A 15,984-nucleotide genomic window follows, 5' to 3' on the forward strand; every position below is an offset into this window, starting at 1 on the left:
ACCGGATTTGCAAAACCATGGAAATCGAAACAAAAGAAGTACCAGACGTATCGTAAAATACCATTCAGAAAATTAAAAAATGATTCGATGTTTTTGAACGACATTCAACAGGGCTGGTACAAAAATCAAAAATGTTCTAAGGCAGCGACAATAAAAATTGTTCTAAATTACACCCCTACTGTTGGTACAGATTCTATATTACACATTTAATTGGAAAAGAGGTAGCATATTCGGTGTTAATTAATAGCACTGTAATTATGCCTCCACCGGTTCGAAAAAAGTTCGATACAATTTGAGACGGCATTACAGTTTGTATATGGGAATTTCAAACTGCTCGTCGGTATATCCAAAAATTGTGTTCGAAGTGTCATACCCCAGGGGTAAACGAATTTCGACACCTTGCTTGTAAATAAGGGTACACATTTTGAATTAATTTAGCCACCTAAAAATTACGAGATTCGACAATTGCGTTTGCGAATTCTTTATTCCAAGTCCGATGGTTTACTAGCTTCTGATAAAAAAGCAAAAATATTATTTCGATAAAAAGAAGCCTTATTAAAAACAGAGAATAACATTCGTACCGATAAAACACCGATAATTTTTGCATTGCGCTCCAAGCTGCTTTCAACAGACCAGATGGATGTCGTCAACCCCACCCGGAATTTGTGCTGAAGGGGTGTCAGATACCATTCAAAATCACAAATTCAGTCGCAAATTATAGACCAAACATCCCTTCAGCACTAATTCCAGGTGGGGGAATCGACACCCACCTGCAAGAAAAACCAACTTAACAAAAATGCAATTTTCTGTAAATCGGTACTATTAATTAAAGCGTTCGATGTGTCGTACCAGTGACAAGAACTTTTCAAAACGCCCATAGGTTTGTTCCAAGTAACTGTAAACACGAATTTTGACTGGCCGAACGAACACGATTTCATCCACAGAGATCGGATTTCATATAAATATTGATGAAGTTATGTTTCTATGGATGAAATTTGACAGTAATTTGACAATGGGTTGTGATTTTCGCCATTTTAAGAAGAAGAAGAATGACGTTTCAGGTCTATGACGCTCAGTAAATACACAATTTGTGAAACTATTTATGTTTCAGGCATTTAGTATACGTTGAATAAACTGGTTTATTGAGTCTATATCTCAATTTCAATAGATCGTTGAAGTGAAAAATCAAAAAGAAAATGTTGACATTGGCGCTGGCGATCAGTTTCGACGGTCAAACCATGAACTTTCATCACAACCCATTCGTATGGCCTTGGAACAGACCTATTCATTTGATACCTATAATACCGATGATACGACAACGAAATTGCCGGGCCAACCAAGGTTCTGAAAGAACAGGTTAAGACACTTCTGGGTTGATCACGAAGGCGGTGAAACACAAATTTTGAAAATTTAGACAGGTTTTGTTAAACACACTCATTACAGATTGTGTGAAATGTCAACTTGAAAAAAATATTTATTTTTTCTTTAAGTTTTCTTTTCATATAATAAGTGTGTGTAACAGAACATGTCTAAATTGTCAAAATTTGTGTTTTACCCAAAGTATAGTATAGAGTATTATGATGAAAAAAAGAAAGAAATATTTTTGACAAGTACCCCAAGGCCAAGGTAAATATATGGGCGGAGGTAATGCCATATGTAACCGAATCAGATGTGCAGTAGCACGAAAGTTCGCTATAAACGCCATCTCTCTTTCTTTAAAATCACAAAATCGCTTAGAAACCTGGGCCATCTGTTTTGTGATAGGAGCAATATTTTGTGAAACACAAACAAGTCATAGTCAACTATTTAAAAAAAAGGTGTCACTTGCATCGAACGATTGCGCGTCTGTATGGCAATGACTCGTCGTGACCTCATAAAGAACATCATTTCCAGTGCGGGAAGGATGTTGTGCTGTATGGGACAAACCGAATGAGAGTGTGGAAGATACGAATCTAATAGGTGCATTCTCACTTAAACTGTATGTATGTATGAAAGAAGACGATCGCCCGACTTCACCCAATGATTAGTTGCTGTTGAAGCGATTCGCTTTGGAGCGAATGAGATGATGCCAGCCAAAAAACACACGAGCGCTTATTCTTCTCCTTCTTTAACCAACTTTAGTCTTGATTTCCACTTATAAAAAAACCATTCCGTTTTGACTTCGTTTAGCCACGCATCTATTCTATTGTTTAAAGAGTAAACGGATAGAAAACAGAGTGCTGTTTTCGTAAGTGGAAATAAAGACTTAAGATGGCTATGAAAATGATGAAGACGCAAATTACGCAAATGAAAATTGTAATTGTTTGTTAACATTTCCCGCCATAATAAAATTTGAAACATGTTTGGCATATAGAGATAGAGAGAGCGTTTTATGTTCATATTACCATTAGCAATACCGATGCAAGATGTCTATTATTACCATTAGCATACCACATACCGATCCACATCGACATCGGGAACCATTTTTACCGAGCGTTGAAATAAAGGACGCGTTGATTTTCCGTGAAATAGATTTCCCGTGAATTTCCTAATTTTACTGTTCGACGGCTTATGTGCATTGTTAAAAAATCAGTGTCCAGTGTTTCTTTCGATTTGTTCATCGTTTGTGAGTGGTTTTTGGCAGTAAAAATCGTTGAAAAACTGTTCGTTCTCCGTCAACCTACCGACATCTCAAAGGTGAGCGATACACCACAAAAGCGCGTGGATTTGCATAGATATTCCACAATATAATATCGTTTTTGATGGTTAACTTGCCCTGAACTACTCGACTTCTTTTGAAATTGTTGGTAAGTTTATGTTTCATCCGTTGATTTTGTTGTAATATCCGTAAATTTCCGACTAATTTTGGTCTGCTAAGCTCATTTTTGTCAAATTGACAGTGGCGGCGCCGGCAAATATTATGTGTTATTCCCGCGCTTGCTTTCTTGCATGAGTGTTTTTTTTTTCTTCTTTCTGCTGTACGATTCTATATAGCTTGCCAGTTTAAATTTTATTACATTCCGAATTCGCTGTGATCGGTCAACAATCTGTTTCCCAATTTAGTTGTATTACCAAACACACAAATTTTTCTTCAATTTGTTTTTTATAAAGTGAAAAGGTGAAGCGACCATTGAAAAGAAAATATTTTCTAAAAAAAAAAAAATTTAATTGTGACTGTGCGTAAATGAAATTATGTAGTGGACCTATGATTTTTCCTGTTTATATCCCATCCAAAAAAATAAAAAATAAAAAATCATACAAAACCGAAACACCAAAAGTATACAATCCTCCACTCGGGTTATGTGTGAATATTGTTTTTCTGCTCAAGTTTTAATATAATGATGAGATACCAGAGGAAAAAAAAACTCGATACGGTGTTTATATATTTTATGCGCAGCGCAGCACCGGTTCCATATTTAATGGCATTTTCTCAAACAAAACATATTTCACCATTATTATCCGTGTACCCCCTTCCGTTATCGCTACATAATTTCCACACTCACCAGAGAAACTGAAAAATGAAGTACCATTTCGTTAATTTGCCAAACAAGTCGCAACAAAACATTGAATGAGTGCGGTGTGTGTAACAGAGTGTCGGTGTGTGTTTCGTTTATTAATATTATTTTATATAGATATATATATTAACCAGAGAGACTGTTAGACGAAACGAAGGAACGGAACAAAAAAAAAATTATTTATTTTTCTTTTTATTATTTAATTTTATTATACATTGTGTCTCGAAATATGTCTTATATGCCGTTTTGTCTTCGGACCGTTTTGTTGTTGGGAAGTGCTTAAAAAACCATTCGAATGAAATATAATGAGAAAATTGTGTTAAAGAAAGAAAAAAAAAATCGAATTTTAACTTTCACTTTTTTTTATTAATACTTCTACTCGTTGGTAAATTACAATCGGTTGTTCAACATTGTACAACAAAATGTGAAGACAATTTTTTTTTTGTTAATTTTGACTTTTTGTTAAATATACTAAGTACGGAAAAAAGAAAAGAAAAGCGAGAAAAAATAATAATGTTTTTTGGTTGAACAATTATTTAATTATTAATTTTACCGACCCGGGTTATCTCTCATACGCAAACATAAACCGTAAAAATATAATAAAACGATAAATTATTGAATGGTGTGATGGTTTTGTAACAACAACAGCAGCAACAACAAAAAAACCAGCATATATTCCGGTGTGTTGTTTGTGTAATACATATAACTGTGAATTTTTACCCGAGTATCAAAAAAAAAAATAAAACGACCAGCCAGAAACAAAAAAGTGCTTCACAAAATATTATAAAATCCGACCAACAAATCCAACAACAACAACAAATTTTTCCAACAAACAACGAAAGAAACGAAAAAAAAAAAATGTTTCAAAAATTACAATATATTGATAATTATGTGGTCGACGTTGTTCTCATTGCTTATTAATATTACCTTGAAATTGGAAATTTATTTGTGACGAATGATATTTTTTTGTTGTTCGTACGACGATATATACCTTGTTTTGTGGTTGTTTTTTTATGAAACGGTCCGAACGAAATCCAAAACGGTTGTTGTCACTGTGTGCTTCTCGCATATTTAACCATTATTATCCGTGTACATAATTTCCACACTTACTATCCAGAATGAAAAATTCAAACTATCCAGAATGAATTAGACTACGCTACTATTTAACAATTTAATGCTTCACGTATGATAAAATTATACAATATATTCCAAGACGAGATATATACTACCAGATATAGAACTATACGTATACGACAGACAACGTCTAAGTGGATTTTGGATTATACCAATTTTTTTTTTTTGTGTGTCTTGCGCGTATATTTCGTATACCAACAACAACCAGCAACAAACGTTAAGGTTTTGAATTAGCACCTGTAAGTAATTTTTGTGTCAATTTTATTAAATAGAATTTCGATATATTTGAATTGCAAGTAGAGTCTCGGAGTTTTTTCTTCTTCTTCTTCTTTTATTAAAATTTTGTTGAAAGAACAAAAAACCAACGAAGCGAATTCGTGTCTTTTATGACCGGTTAGCAGATGTATGCTGGTGGTGTTTGGTTGTTGTTGCTTGTTTTTTTTTAATTTTGTGCAGATCGTTTGTAAATATGTAATTATGATATCCGACGTTGAGAGACGGACGCACAGTGGTGTTTAAAATGTGCATTTAATTCCGAATTAGAATTTTTATTATCATTGGCATTTATCAAGTTAGATAGAAAGACGGCATATCATCATCATCATATAATTAGTACCTGAATGTGGGTTAATTATACTGGAAAGTTTGCAGAAGGATTGACTCAACATTTTAATTGCGAATAAATTAGTGAAAAATCTATTACTTGCAGATAGATGTATAAAGAGCGAATATAACTAATTGCCGTTATATTCCATTATATCCGAGCCATTTGTTCCGTTTCGGTGTTAGGGGCACCGGTAATGACTGTTGAAATTAATTGATACTCGAACTGAAATTGTACCTACTAAACATAATGCAATAGTTAAATGGGTTGTCAGTAGACCTATATCCGAAATCGGACTCATTCATCCTATACACAGACCGTTGACTTTTTGTGCTTAACCACACACTTTACCGCCAAAATTGAAAACCTATAAGATGTGTAGTACTTCTGTCTTCAGAGCTGTAAAACAAAAATTCTTTTGCCGACTAAAAAGCGCTTCGTTTTTCTGTCTAGTTTTTCAAAAAATAATGGAGGAGGTCCTAAGTCCATGTTTTCCCACTGTTTATTGCATTGAAGGAACTTTTATTGAACGTCCCTACGTTTCCCTAAAAAAGTCGACGTCTTTTATGAACGCCATTTTTTTAAACTCGTTTGTGGACTCATCCATTCCTCGATCAAAAACACTGATTTTGTTCTAGTAATGCGTTTACATCCATTGACGCTGCACACCTTCTTTGCATTTTCATTTTTTTTTTATTGATGAACACACACCGTCGTCGACCGTTTTAGTACATCCGTGTGTCTTCTCAATATTATCTGGTAGTTTTTCGTACACCACCGTACTTCATGCAAAAAAAGAAGAAGAAAAAAAAAAACGAATCCTACGCTCTTTCGAGTAAATATCCTTTTTTATTACATTTTCGAAAGCGTACATTAAGTGTTGCACATTAAATATACGAAGATCAAGACATTTTAACATCCCATGGTTCATATGCATATATGGACTGTGTGTATGGGGCATCAAGAGATCAAAAATTATTGACTGTAATATTGGTTAGATCACAGTGCATACACAGTTTCATGTAGATGGGAAGCATTTTTAGTTTTTGTTGTTGTTCAATATAAAATGAAAGAAACGTAACTTTCAAGTGGCCAACAGACAGAACGAAGCATATCAATAAATAAAGAGAAAAGAGAATTAACGCTGGCGTCTCTGGTTGTACGTATATTTATACACGTTCTTGCTATGCATAATTCTTAATTTTTTTTTTTTTTTTTTTTTTTTTTTTAACAAGTAGTAAGAAGTGCTTAATGCACATTGATTCGTGTAACTTTTTTTTTTCTTCCTCTCTTACCGACTCCTTAACATTTTCCTATCGTGTCCCATACCCAATGGCGGCTAAAATCGTATACAGTTATTATAAATATACACAACACCCATACGAATGTTCTGTTGCGTTCAGTGTGTGCTGATTGTAACAAAACGAAAACAAAAACCGTTGGTTTTTTGTATACGATCGGCCGTGAAAAAATTCGATAAAATTGAACACATTTATGAAATCGAATGGCTCAATTTTTCATATATTCTTTGACTTGACGAATTCTATTGTTAGTATGTAAATAACAAGTTATTGCCAGTTTGACAAAAACGAACAGTTTACCTGATAGAGTCAGACGTTTTTTTGTATTGAAGAAAGAATATGTTATGAAGGAGAAGCAAAGAAAAAGGTCTGGTTGTGGAGGGAAAAATGTCTAAAGTTCAAATGTGACTGCAGTTGTGACAATATTTACTATTCGAGAATATTTATGTATTCCAAAGTGTAAAAAGAAAGTTACATTAACATCAACTACACAATCACAATTTATACATTCCACTGTTTGTGCTATGAAATAAACATTTATGCGTCAAAGATATAAGTTTTATCAATTTTTTATTTATTGAAAGGTTTTTCCCCCATTGTCAGGCAATATGTACAACAGTACAACATTCAAATGACTCAAATTCAATACATTTTTATCACTTTTCGGTTGTAAACAATAGTTTTAGTCGAATAGTTTAAGTAGCTGCGCCGCCAAGCTCTGATTTTAACTCGAACGACTTTGAATGCGGTTACGTTTTCTAATTTTATCGGCTTTAGCAGAAGGTACTGCCAATAAAATGCGCCATACCAGTGAACGTTTCAAATTTATTTACAGTGAATGTCAATCGAACTTGTTTGCTTCAACTGTTTTACCACCTGGTCCATTTATACAAACGCTAGGATGACAATTTTACCACTGTCATGTGTGCTTGGACCATTACACCCGAATAATAAACACGTATTAAGTATTGTGTCTGTAGATCAGCTGGTGAAACAGCTGAATCATAAAACTTACTGACACATTTCCGGCCAAGGCAATCTTTAAATCCATTTTTCACCATGAAGCCTTGATGGCTCATTTTTGGCCAAATGGAGAAAAATGTAGATCTGGTTGTGGGCTACATTTCTCTCCATTTGACTAAAAAGAGCCAGCATGGCTTCATGGTGAAAAATCGATTTAAAGAAAGTCTTGGCCGGAAATATGTCAGTAAGTTTTATGATTCCTTAAACAAAAATTTGGTTGACTTTGTACAAAAAATTTGTACGACGCGAAATGTGGTCCCAACATCAGTTTGTATAAGATGTTAAGATACACATTTCGTATACTTTTACACCAATACAGGTGTATACGCTGACACTATTTCGCTTTTGATAGTTCAATTTGCCCTCCTAATATTAAGAGGGCAAACACACATACCAATAAACATTTCGTATTTCATGTTGGGACCACGTATTTTACGTAATTTTGTTCGACATTTCCTCTCTAGGTATAATTATAATTAAGGCTCGGAACGGGTCGGGTTCGGTCAGACCGGAACCCGAACCTGATCTTGACCCGAACCGGAACTAAGACTTCGGGTTCAACCCGAACTTGACCCGAACCTAAATTTTCGATTTCGGGTTCCAACCGAACCCGACCCGAACCCGAAGTTATTCAACCCGTACTTGACCCGAACCCGAATTTCCATTTCGGGTTTGACCCGAACCTGACCTGAACCCGAGATCTTCAAATAAATCAGGTCCGGTTCGGGTTAACCCGAAATTTTTGGCATTTTTTAGTGTAAAATTTTCGGGTCACCCGAACCGGACCTGATCTATTTGAAAATTTCGGGTTCAGATCAGGTTCGGGTCAAACCCGAAATGGAAATTCGGGTTCGGGTCAAGTACGGGTTGAATAACTTCGGGTTCGGGTCGGGTTCGGTTGGAACCCGAAATCGAAAATTTAGGTTCGGGTCAAGTTCGGGTTGAACCCGAAGTCTTAGTTCCGGTTCGGGTCTAAGACCGGTTCGGGTCATAATCTGAACTGATCAGGTCAACCCGAACCCGTTCCGAGCCTTAATTATAATATACTCTTTGGTTACTGATCAGAAGTGCAACCGAGGTCAATGCACTGACGAAAATGCCGACAATTTAGTTTGTCCCGAACCGGGGATGTAAACTTATGTGGAATCTGTCCAATCAAAATAAATAAAAAAAAAAATCCATTTTCGCATCGCCAACCACTGTTAATATTCAAATTTAATACAACCGCTGGTGGAGAGTTAATAAATATATAGCCGGAAAAAGAGGCATATCGAAACATTATTACCATAAATCATTGTGCAGCTCATCTGTTTCACCAGAGTGGCAAACTATAAATTTTTTGACAATCAATTTTTACCTGCCTGCCACATGTTCAAGATTACTTTATAATATTTCATTAAATTATAATATTTGCCATCATATCGAAAGATACAGACAACGTTTCGTACAGAAATGTTTTCCCTCTCTTTCGTGCCACTTCATAAAAGTTATAAGTCTTCCCATTAAGACTGAAAATATATTGTTGATGGAATGTCAGAATGTTTATGCTCGGTGCTGCTGGTAATATTAAATGTGATTACGATTATTTAGCGAATAATATGAGTAAGCGTTGAATCAGAAGATAAGCGAAATTAATAATAGCATTTCAACCAAACAATGTGTATGAATGAGTGAGTGTGTGTATACCTGGTTGGCTTTTTGATAAAAATCCAACAACAATAAATTTTCAAATAATCAAAATCATTTTGCGCACAAAGAATTATTTTTATAAATTTTTCTTTGTCCTATTTCGCATAAGGTCAATGCGTCTTCATATGCCACTTTTTTTTTCTTGACAAATTTTCTGTTGAATGTATATTTGTTGTTGTTGGTTGGCTGGTTGGTTGGTTTTTTTTTTTTCATTTAATTTCATTTTATTATTGTGGCTGAAAGGAAATCGTTCAATGTTCAAACATACACCATTTATATTGTGCAAAGAAAAATAACGAATATTACGAGCAAATTCACATGGTGGCGGGGAATTATTGAACTGAACATATTTATATATACATTTTTGCGTGGCCTCGTTATCGTGATTATAATTTTTTTTTTTTTTTCGTTTTTTTTTCGAACAGAAAACATAAATTCTTTATCGTTTTATAACTGAACGGTGTGATAAACATGGAAATGAGATTGTGAACCATGTTACCAGACGCTACAATCGGTTCAGTTCGAATCACTTTATTTATTTTGAATTTTAATTTCGGCTGGACACCACCTATCGAAAAATTATCAGATTATTAATTAGATAATCTAAATTAATTTATTTTGCAGAAAACATTAATTTAATTCAAGTTAAATTACGAAAGCCTTATTGAAATTGCGAATATTGGCGAATTAAAACCATCGCATCGAGATGGTACGGTATGGCAGAGCATAATTAATTTAATTTAAACGCTACAACATACGGTGCTGATATGTAAAATGAACTTGTAAAAATCAAAATTCTCTCAAAATGGTACATCGGTATACTCCATTTCGATTTTAGAGAGTGTTATTGCCGTAACCACATTTTGTCGATTGGTATATAGAATTCGCCATAAGCGAGAAAGAAAGAAAAACGAAGTAGGCACACGAAAAAAAAGCAAAATTATTTATGCGTTTTCGTGTTGATGAGTTTACGAGTTTTATTGGATGATTTGATTTTCTAATTAATTGCACCAGAAAGAGTTGATCGGTTCTTTGACAATTTTATTATTATACCGAGAGAGTTCGCATATATTATAAGTCAGTTTTCATTGATGTTTGCTGTCCGCACAGCGCAACGATAGAACCATTTTTTATAATTTGCTTGCCTTCATAAAATATGTGTAGTCTCTTTTCTGTGCCCAGTTAACAATTTGTCCCACGAAATGTACATGAATTACCATTATAAATTGCACCGAATGTGCTTTGACTTTCGAACATGGCTTATTTTTTTTGACACTAGCGGGACGTTTTTCACATTTTTTCAGTGCAGATTCGTCACACTAAATGTACACCGAATGTACATTAAATGTTCAATTGATGTGGTCCAGTAATCTACACCTTAACTGGTCCTGAAACTGATCCACACTTATTGTACATTAAATGGACACTAAATGTACATTTAATGGACAACGATAAATCAACTAAATTCTTAAAAATAATTTTTCTTCTAATTTGTTTTTATTTTTTGCCAGTTCTTGTACATTTTTTGTGACAGAATTTTCCTGAGTTTTCACGATTTTCACCAAGTTTTTCGAAGTGATCTTGTGTGTGTGCTGAAATTAGAGAACTATAACCATCACTTTTTTTATAGAAAAATTTACCTTGACTCTATCGGGATTTGAACCACGAACCTCTGGGTTATGAGCCAAACTCGTTACGAACTAGACCACTAAGACTTGTATGAAAGATGGTCATAGTGTGAATAGTCTATATCTAGAGAAGCATCATTTGAACATTTTTTATGCACATTTTATGTACTTTTCGGCATATATTGTTAAAACTCTTGAACAGGTCTTGTAAAAAGAAACCAGAAACCATTCAAATATTCTTCTATGAGGAAGGTACATAAAATGTACAAATAATGCTCAGCTAACATTTAACTTATATTATAATTAAAACGATTCTACATACATCTCTCCGTGGCAGAGTTGGTAACGCGCTTGGCTCATGAGCTTGGGTCAAAGATTTTTTATTTAAAAAAAAAAACTAACATTCAGTTGAATACTTTAAAAAACTAGAAGAAAATCGTGGAAACTCGTACATTTGGTGTGAATTTTTCGACGTTCTAAAGTTATAGTCGACATTTTGTACATTAGATGTAGCACAAATATTGTACTCGGTAATTTGTACATAATATGTACACTCACCGAAGCACAAACATAGCCTCGAACATAACATTTACACATACCGAAGCACATACTTGGCAATTGGTAATTTGTACATTAGATGTACAACCAAATCACACCAAACGTTGCACAAATTCTAATATACATTAGGTCCTCATTTAATGTCCAAAAAATAGAGCGCAAAGTTTTACGTACATACTAGGGAGCACCACATTTAAAAAATGGACTTGTGTTGACTGGGGTGATTACTACCTTTTTAATGCAAAACAATTAAACAACCTCTGAAAATCACATAAAATTCCATTAATAAAAAAAAAACCAACCAACAACATTATGTTGATGTGTGCGCAAACACATAAAAATAAAACACACACAGAAAACATTTTCCGATTTGAACATTAAATATTCAGGCATGAAGTAATTAGCAACTTTTTCAACATGATTTTCAAATTTGTGTAACTTCAGCGAATATTTTCGCTCGTTGAGTTTTTTTTTTCTTCTTTCATTCTCTCAACTAGTTAAAGTTATACATCACTCGACATCACTTCTAATTTCACAAAAATGCTTAGTATATGTTCACTGTTCACATACATCATAACAAACTTCGCTTCGTCGTTGTGTGTGTTTGTTTTTTTTTTCTCAATTTCATTTCGGAGACTATACATACGATTATGAAAATATGTTCTATGTTTATTATCTGTAAAGAAATTTGTTCATTTCATTTTCATGAAAGTTTCTCCATAGTTTAACTTCACTGAGTTTTTATGCATGAAAATATGATTATCTTGATCGTTGTCATATATATAAATTTCAGGCAAAAAGAAATACTACTCGAGCTCTCGAAAGTTGGTACGAGTACGAGTGTATTTTCGACTTACACAATTTTGTTTATACTAAGCTTCAAAAGAAGTTGTAGCTCTCTACTCTCTCTCTCTCTCTCTATCTCTCTCCGGTACCCGCGTACGTATATTACAGTTTCATATTTATAAAATATTTGATAAAAGTGTATGCAACGAAACATATAATAGTTGTTCGGGGTGCACACCATATTCATTGTGAATCAAGAATTGTGCTTGATATTCGAGATCGTATAGCACCGGGGATAAATTCATACGAAAGCCGAAAATTTGAATACATTTGCATTTTTAATGGCATTATGTGTAAATGATAAGAGGAGTCTAAAGATTTATTTGTGATCGTATTGAATTAACATGGAGAAGAGATATTGCTATATTATGGATTAGGTTAACGAAACCCAGATGCAAATAAATTTTTCCCGTCTATACCGACCGTTTTGAATTTCATACCGATTGTGTCGGTTGCAATATATACACAATACACAATACATCCCAATCTGTATAAATCCAATACGAAATGCTGATTCGAAAAGCGAACTGATATGAAAATTGTTTATGGTAAAATTTTTGTGTTTATAGGCAAAAAAAAAGAAACGATACCCGGCTCACATACATTTATTATCATAAGTAAAATGTAATAATGGAAAATTCAATATTTTTCCATTGCTCAGCACCCATAGTTACATAAACATTTTAAAATCACCGAAAAACTATTTCGCAAATCGTCTCGACATTTTCGATAAGTTTGCCAAAAAAAAACGAGCCATCAGAACAGTCGGAGCGTTTGCTGCGACTGAGCCCCGTACAAACCCGTATATCTATTGCGTACGTGACCCTAGTGCGTCTGTCACCCTACTTTGACCGTAAGCCTATTGCGCCGGTTAATGTAGTTAAAGTAAAATTATTATGTAATGTGTACATCTTACAAATTGCGCATAGCGCAATTACGAAGCCCCGTACGACGTTCCTTTCAAATGAAACAAAAATTTTAAATAGCCCTAAAATTTTATTTTTTTGAAGGGCCTAGTATCGGCCTCAGTCCGAGGACCCAAATTTAAATTTTTTTTCAACTAAATTCTATTCGGCCTTTGATTACCTTCCAAATGAAACAAAAATTACGAAAAACGGATGAAATTTGCTCGAGTTATATGTAAAATACACATAGGGCCCTAGTAGTGGCCTTAGTCCAAGGACCTAAATTTAATTTTTTTTTCAACAACATTCTATTCGGCCTTTGATTACCTTCCAAATGAAACAAAAATTACGAAAAACGGATGAAATTTGCTCGAGCTATATGTAAAATACACATAGGGCCCTAGTAGCGGCCTTAGTCCAAGGACCCAAATTTAATTTTTTTTTCAACAACATTCTATTCGGCATTCGATTACCTTCCAAATCAAACAAAAATTACGAAAAACGAATGAAATTTACTCGAGTTCTATGTAAAATACACGTAGGGCCCTAGTAGCATTTCACTTCTAAGGCCCTAACTCACGGTCCACTCACCCGATTTTAAAAAACTTTTTTTTCCTGGATTGGTATTGACAATATCTATCATTTGCCGTGTCATTTACCGATCATTTACATTTCCATCGTTTATTTTGCCATAAATATCACCAAAAGACCTTAAATCACTTAGGTGGCCCTAACTCACGAAGGGTCGACCCGAATATGCCCATCTTCGAACTTAGCCTCACTATTTCGACTATCTTTCAGGGAATTTTTTTTTTTTGAAATTGGATTTGATTTACTCAAGATATCGACGTGACAGACGGACAGACGGACAGACAAAATTTTTATTGCAGATTCGTCATTTATGAACATAGGCAAACACTTTGCCCTTACCGTCTGCTTCGAATTCCAATCAATTACACACGGCATCGTAATCCTATAAGCCCCTTTGTACTTCGTACGGGGCTAAGAAGTCAAATCGAAGCGATAAGTCTGAAAAATATGAATCAAGATTTATAAATTCTGGCTCAAACAAAAGTTTTTTGGTGATCATTTTCCATTTGCGTTTTGTGTGCGATATTACATTTTAAATATTCAATTATACCCGACATAACATTTATACCGAAAAGTGATCAATGTTATAATATATCGAAAGAAAGAAGAGGAAGGAAAAAAAACAGTGAAAAGAATTATAGTTTGAAAAGCCATTAATAAAACGAGGTGAGCGCATGTTCAACAAAAAAAAAATATATCGTACTTTGTGCACGTTTTAAACAAACATTTCGAAACCGCACATGGAATGAGCTTAGCTTTTTTTTTGGGAAAGTTTTTTTTTTATCTTACTTTCAACCTCTATTATGTTTAAATGCCATAATATCATGTATTATGTATGTGTACTCGATATGTATAGTTATTATACTGTGCGCCATAGAGGTTGGGTTACAATTGCAACATTAAACGAAATGAGTAGAAGAAACATATCTCTCTGTAATACATAAAATGTACTCCGCCGGTATGAACTCTTGTATTAATAATTTACAACCGACTATCGGATAAAATACAAGCACAAACTGCAATGCTTTGCTCAATCAACAATTCAACTTACGTACCTCTTTCGTTTCTATATACAATTGTACGGTTTGTACAGAGATGTTACCGTATTAAAAATTGATTTTCAAAAACAACAACAACAACAACAAAAAATCCGTACCGCCGCGCACACATATCTGACCGTAAAATTATTAGATTTTTCATTTTCATAAACAGAAGATGAATTAAAAAAAAATTGCCCGCTCTTCTGTTCACGAATTAAATTATAGAAAATCTATTTATAAGAATTGGTATATGTACGGTTGCGGAGGTGATTACTTACCTATTTTACATTGTATAAACAATTTCATTAATGCCCAGCCTGTGTTTTGTTTAGAGGTATATTACATTATAGAGAGTAACAATTTATTTTTGGTTTTAATTTTCATCTGAATGCCTTTTGCTTTCTCCTATTTTATGTTACGTATTTAACTCGGCATTTTTATGTGTACACACGATAGTAGCGCTCCGCATCATATATATGTATCATAAAAGCATAACTTTTATTGGATTTTTCGGTATGATGGTGAACGGTTTATAGAATAGAAAGATTGGGTCGACGAGAGAGAGTCGTACTATACCAGAGTTATTGCTAGTGAATGGATAGGATAAATATAATATAAAAATATATGTACACAAGCCGGGATATGGATGTTAAAGCCCTGGGTCCGGGTGATGTTCAGTTCAGAAATTCAGATATTATATTTTATTGTGTATATAAATACATTACCATGCTTTTTCGTTTCATATATCGGGAGCATTTATATTTGAGAATTGTGTGTATGGATATATCTACAAACATATATATATTCGGTGAATGGGGCTGGGTCTGGTGTTATTCTTTGTGTGTAAGTGGTTTGTTGGATGACTTGTTCGTAAAATATGATTGTGTTTTATGTAGGGAATAAATATCCTATAGGATTGTGCTGTTTTGAAACTGATAAGATTTATTGACATTTTTTTTTTCTTCATTCGTTGGTGTGTATTCCAGTTGTGAACGAAAATGTAAATGGAGTTTTTTTTTGTGTGTGTTGTTGTTGTCTTATGACAACACACCGAACATAGTTGCTTCCTATTCGTATTGAACTGTGGTTTTCGTGTTCGATGGCTATCATCGTACTATGGTAAATAATATCGTATCGTATCGTATCTATGACAATTTTTAGGTCTTTTTTC

The 15,984-nt window shown here is 34.0% G+C and overlaps 1 protein-coding gene across 6 annotated transcripts in view; it reads left to right on the plus strand.

Moving 5' to 3' along the window:
- Nucleotides 1–2,440: 2,440 nt before the first annotated feature.
- The window catches only part of LOC119067793 (C-terminal-binding protein), an 84,436-nt gene continuing 70,892 nt past the window's right edge, over nucleotides 2,441–15,984 (plus strand). For 3 of the 6 annotated variants that reach the window (XM_037170937.1, XM_037170941.1, XM_037170943.1), the window contains exon 1: nucleotides 2,443–2,786. The gene's annotated coding sequence lies outside the window, so the exon portion shown is untranslated. Of the gene's footprint in view, nucleotides 2,787–4,735; nucleotides 4,868–15,984 lie in introns of those variants that run through there. The other 3 variants (XM_037170942.1, XM_037170940.1, XM_037170938.1) reach the window with 3 other exon arrangements.

This window comes from Bradysia coprophila, assembly GCF_014529535.1.
Source record: "Bradysia coprophila strain Holo2 chromosome X unlocalized genomic scaffold, BU_Bcop_v1 contig_128, whole genome shotgun sequence".
Classification (NCBI taxonomy): Eukaryota; Metazoa; Arthropoda; class Insecta; order Diptera; family Sciaridae; genus Bradysia; species Bradysia coprophila.